The sequence below is a fragment of the Echinops telfairi genome, unplaced genomic scaffold, assembly GCF_000313985.2.
Source record: "Echinops telfairi isolate 266 unplaced genomic scaffold, ASM31398v2 ScPeMD7_7412;HRSCAF=8450, whole genome shotgun sequence".
NCBI classification, from domain to species: Eukaryota; Metazoa; Chordata; class Mammalia; order Afrosoricida; family Tenrecidae; genus Echinops; species Echinops telfairi.
The window spans coordinates 4,434,987-4,441,179 of NW_022111312.1; positions in this window are offsets into that span (position 1 = coordinate 4,434,987).

Consider the following 6,193-nt stretch of genomic DNA (forward strand, 5'->3'; position numbering starts at 1 on the left):
CGCACAGCAGAATGAAGCCCAGCGTCATCCTCACAGGCCATGTCTGAGCCCACTGGGGCAGCTACTGTGTACTGAGGGCATCCTCTTTTCTGTTGGCCCGTCTATCAAACATGACGTCCTTCTTCAGGGACTAGTGTAGCGGATAACGTGCCCAAGGGATGTCGGACAAAGTCATCAACGTTGCCTCGAAGGAGCATTCTGGATGTACTTCTTCCACAACAGACTCGTCTGTTTGTTTGGCGGTCCAGGGTAGATTCCATATGCTTGGCCGACATAACCCAAATGCATCCATCCTTCTCTACCTCTCCTGATGCATTCCCAGCTGTCACATGCATAGGAGGTGATTGAAAATACCGTGGCTTGGGGAAGGAGCCCTTTGATCCACAGAGTGGATCTCTTTGCTCGTTGTGGTAGTTGCATAATATGGTGTCAACTTGAGACTATTAAGAGGGAAGGGGTGGAGTTTAGCCTGTCAATCAGGTCACAGCTTGATGACCTCATTGGGAGGCGCCACGGAGATAAATAGCTCACTGGAGGCCAGACCCACACTCTCTGCTGCACATTCCTGTTGACAAGACACTTGCAGCTACGCTGATCGAACCAGGGACCTGGAGCTGGAGGAGCCATGTGGAGACCCACACCAGTGCTGAGATGCTTCCACCGACACTGGATCCATAAGACTTTCCACCTGCTGGCCTGTGATCTTCCTGTGTTCAATGTCACTGCATGTGTTGTGTGAGTCTGCAGAGGAATTTATAAACTGATATTGGACGTATGGGCTAATATCAGACTTATGGACTTGATCTGGACTGGGCTGGGATGTTTTCTAATCTAAAATTACTCTTTGATATAAAACTCTCCCTTACACACACCTATGAGTGTCACTGGTTAGGTTTCTCTTGTCAACCCAGACTAACACACTCTTTAACACTGTAAAGGGATTTGGGGCAGGAGATTTGCCCTATGCCACATGTTGTCTGATGACTCATAATTGCTGCTTCCACGTGTAGTGGTTGTAGAGCCAAGTAAAAAGAAACCCTGGACAATTTCCAATGTTTCTCCTTCTGTCGTGACGTTGTCGCTTGATCTAGTGGTGAGGATGTGGGCTTTCTTTCCACGAGCTTTAGTCCACACCGAAGAGCTGCGGTCCTTGCGCTTCCTCGGCAAGTGCTTCCGGTCCTTCTCCTTTGCAGCAAGCAGGGTTGCATCCTCTGCAGATCGCAGGCTGTTCGTGGGTCTCCCACCATTTGGGAGGCCAGGTTCTTCTTCATATAAGCCAGCTTCTCAGCGTATGTGCCCCGCCCACACATGGACGGAGTATGGCGGGAGGATAAATCCTGCTGCACACGTTTCCTGGGATACCACGTGGTATTCCTTTGGTCGGCACCTCCTTTTCCCATGAGCACCATGAAGCGTTCCGGAATCCCATTCTTTGCAACACTGTCCATCATCTGCTAGGGACCACGCCGTCGAACGCCTTGGCAGAGTCAACTGAAACCCAACGAAATATCTTTCTGGTGTTCTCCAATTTCAGCCAAGATCCACTTGGCATCCCTCCTTCCACATCCTCTTCTGAATCTGGCTTGAGTCCCTGGCAGCTCCCAGCCAATGTGCTGCTGCAACTAGTTTGCATTTACCTGCAGATCGCTCTTTGAAGGAGCCTTCTGGCTCTGTGTCTTCCAAGACAGATTGTTTGTTCATCTGGCTGCCCATGGTATTTTGAATATTTCTCGCTAGTACCACCATTCAAAGGCGTGGATTCTTCCGCCGCCTTCTGTATTCTCTGCCCACTGTCACATGCATGTGAGGTGATCCAAAAGACCACGGCTTGGGTCAGGCCCACCTTAGTCCTCAAAGGGACATCCTTGCTCTTTCACACTTCAAAGAGGTCTCCTGCAGCAGATTGGCCTAACACGGTAGGTCCTTTGATCTCTTGACTGCGGCTTCCGTGAGCATTGATTGCGGATCCAAGCACAATGAAGTCCAAGCAAAAGGACGATGTTGTCAACAACGTCGGTCTCTCCCCCATCCCCTTTTATCGTGAGGTTGTCCATGGGTCCTGTGGTGAGGATTTGGGAAGTCATTGCATTGAGTTGCACCCCGTACTGAAGATGGTGGTCCTCAATCTTCATCAGCAAGGGCTGCAAGTAGAAATTTTGCAATCCCGCCTGTAGGAGCTTACCTTGTGTAAGGCTGCCCCATGGGCTCCAACCACCAGCCATCGGTTGACTGATGAGTGCTTAACCAGCGTGCCACCAGAATTCATTCTCCACAGCCATTAGAGAGATACCAATCACAGCCTGTGTGATCACGAGGTGTTGATGGGATTAGGTATCAGGCATCAGAAGACCCCCAAACAAACAAATATATCGATACAAATTTTGGAGGTAGGAGTGGAGACTCAAAGACCCTCTGTGGACAATTGGACATCCCCTCACAGAAGGGTCACAAGCAAAGAATGAGATAGCCAGGGTGCGGCACAACACACACAACATTCCCACAGTTCTTTAATGATTCTCAGCCACCACCACCCCGCCCCCCGCTATCATGACCCCAGTTCTGCCTTACAAATCCAGCTAGACCGGAGCACATACACTGGTACAGATATGAGCTCTGGACATATGGAATCCAGGACAGATAAACCCCTCAGGAACAGCAGTGGGAGTGGCCATACCATGAAGGTGGGGGGCGAGGGGAGAAATGGGGAACCGACTACAATGACACGTAACTCCCTCCCCACTCCCCAGGAGGACAAACAACAGTAATGTGGATGAAAGTAGACAGCAGGCAGTGTGAGATATGAAGATAATAATAATTTATAATTTATCAGCGGTCTGTGAGGGGCGCGGGGAGGGGGAAAAAGAGGAGCTGATACCAAGAGCTCAAACAGAAAGAAAATGTTTTGAAATTGAGGATGGCAACATATGTACAAATGTGCTTGATAGAATTGATGGATGGATTGTTACGAGAGATGTAAGAGCCCCCACTAAAGTGATTTATATAAATAAAAAGAGAGACGCCCATCAAAACCACAAGAAGAAATGCCAGGTAGTGAAAAGTGGGAGGGGCAGACAAGAACACCGCCCCCACCCCCAGGAGAGAGGCTAAAAGATTCTAAGCCTTGAAAAGAAAAGTCAAAGATTCTGAAAACAAGCAGAGGTGGGTGGGGGAGGGATATTTTTAACCAAGACTGTTTGACAGGTACTTCTTTAAGTTTGCGTTTTCCAAGACATAGCTCCCTAGCCCGGGCCACCTTTCAGTACTTCCCCGATCCCCACTCTAATTCTGAATCCAGGGAGAGGCCATAACTCACCGGAGTGATATTTACAGATTAAAATAAAAACAGCTACATTCTGCAAGGAACCCTGACATTTGGCAAAGCATCTCATCCCCGACAAAGAAATAAAATAAAAAATATGTCAGATGCTTTGCAGGACAGGACCAGATTCCTTTTACTATTCTCCCAGAAACTGCACAGGGCCGTCGGCTTGCTGGGATGGATGTAGCCCCGCGCTCTGGGGCAGGGGGGAATATGAGAAAAACCTGGACCGTGAGCTCCCGGCCTCCGCCATCTGTCAAGACGTATCTCTTCTGAGCTTGAGATGCTTCCAACGGTTTATACAAAGCAGCAGGATGCTTCAAAGCGGGAAGGGGCTGCCAGACCTCCGAGAAAGGACTGGAGCCTGGTGGCTTTGGAGCCTCCTGTCTGGACCAGGTGGGGAAGAGGAAGGTGGAGAGGGGGGCGGTGGGGGTGGGGGACCTGGGAGGGAATTCAGAAGCCTGGCATGCTCTTGCCCCTGGCATCCTGGTCCTGTCTTTTGGAATCACATTCCACTGCGGTTCACAACTGCTTTCGAAGTTCCTTAGGCTCGCTGGCCATCAGGCCGGCAGTGTGAGGGCGCACCTGCCTAAATGATGTGGCGCCATTTAACCCCCTGTCTGCTCCAACCCGCTCCTCTTTGGCCCAAGCTCAGGTGAATCCAGCATTTTCGAGAAAGAAAAAGAAACAGGTAAGGATCTCCTACCATCGCACCACTCAGAAATAACTGCTGCTAACCTTTGAGGTTGGGCTTGTCGGTCATGCACACACGGTGCACGCACCTGCCCACATACGTGTGCAATGAATGTTGACAAAAGTTGGCATCGCTGCAGGGACTGGCAGGAGCCCTGTGGGGCTGTGGGTTCAGGGTGGGGGCTGCTGACTGCAAAGCTGGCGGTTCGAACTCACAGCTCCTCCAAGGCAGAGCGATGAGGCCGTCTGCTCCTGTCAAGAACCCCGTAGAGGACCTTTGTGAGTGACAATCAGCCCCGTGGCACTGGGCTGGGGACACATTCAGTTTGCAAATGGATTTGCTTTGTTTTGACAGATGGACAGACCTCCGTCCTGCGTCTGGCTTTGACTCCCTGTGCAAAGCTAGAGGTGTCACTCAAATGCTCCGAGCTTCAGTTTCTCATTCGTCAGCCCGGGGTGGTGGTGGAGTGGTTTCGAGCTGGGTTGTTAAGCGCAAGGTCCACAGTTCGAAACTGCCAGTGGTTCGTCAGGAAAACAACGAGGCTTTCTACTTCTGTAAAGAATCACAGTCTCGGAAACCCACAGGGGCAGCTCAACCCTGACTTACAGGGTCGTCGTGAGTCATGACTGACCCATCCGATGGCTGCGAGTGACAACCTTGACAATGGCTCACAAGGACTCATAGTGACCCTGCCAGACAGAGTAGACCTCCTCCAAGGTGGTGTAATCAGTGGCTAACTGACAGGTCGGAAGTGGCTCAAGGTCACCAGCTGCTTCACAGGGGGAAAATGAAGCAGTAGGCTTCCCGAAAGATTGATAGCCTGAGAAACCATGTGGGGCCAGTTCTACTCTGTCCTATAGGCTCACCGAGGGTGGGGATCAACTCAACCCGACAATGAAGCAGAGTGGTCCATCTTTCTCCTGCAGAGCCCCAGGTGGCTTTGAAGCACAGCCTTGTCCATTTGCAGCCGCACGCTTAACTGATGTGCCACCAGGGTGGTTGGAGAATGGAATACTGGAGGTAGGTAGATTGGTAGAAAGACAGACGGTGGCTGAGTTCTACCAAACTCAAGTGGACCTCACTGACAAAAGGATGAAGCATGGCGCGGCCCTGCATCCTCCTGGTGACCACCAGCATGCTTGACTGAGTGCATCCCTGTGCCAGTCCGTCTCACCAAGAGTTGCCTTCCCCTTTCCTGGGCCCCTATGCCAACCAACATAATGCTCTCTGTGTTAGTCCAGGTGGACTAGAGACACAAACTCAGAGACACGGATGTGTGCGTAAGAGAGGACTTTATATCAAAGAGCAATTGTACATTAAGAAAACATCCCGGCTCAAGTCCATAAGTCCGCTATCACCCCCTATGTCGATACTAGCCCATAAATTCCTCTTAAGACTCATGCAGCACATGCAATGATGCTGAATGCAGGAAGATCCCAGGTCAGTGGGTGGAAAGTCTGGTGGGTCCAGTGGTGGTGGAAGCATCTCAGCACTAGCTGCCGTGGGTCTCCACGTGGCTCCTCCAGTTCCAGGGCTCTGGTTCCATCAGTGTAGCACCATGCGACCTGTCAATAAGAATGTCTCACAGGGAGATGGGCAGAGAGAGAGTGTGTGGGGCTGGCCTCCAGTGAGCTATTTATCTCCATGGTGACTCCAAATGAGGTCATCAAGCTGCGACCTGATTGACAGGCTAAAGTCCACCCCTTCCCTCTGAACAGTCTCAAGTTGACACCAGATGATGTAATGACCACACTCTCGAAAAGGAAGGCCTCTCTTCTGATGGAAAGTCTGTAGCAAGTTTCAGAAGTAGATTCCCAGACCTTTCTTCAAAGGATGCCTTCATCCGGAAGTTTTTCTGTGATTTGTCCACCATGCCGGGGACAGGCTAGTATTGCAAGTTGCTAGGTTGTGGCTCAGAGACACCCCCCCCACCCATGTACAACAGAATGAAACGCTGGACAGTCCTGCCCCATCGTCATCATCATTGTTATGTGTGAGCACATCGTTGCAGCCAATGGTGACAATCCATCTAGTCCAAGGACTTCCTCTTTTTATCTTCGGTCATTCCACTTCACAAAGCGTGATGTCCTGATGATATGTCCGAAAATCTCTCCATCCTGCCTTCTAAGGAGCATTCTGGTTGTACTTCTTCCAAGACAGACTTATTTGTTCTTTTGGCC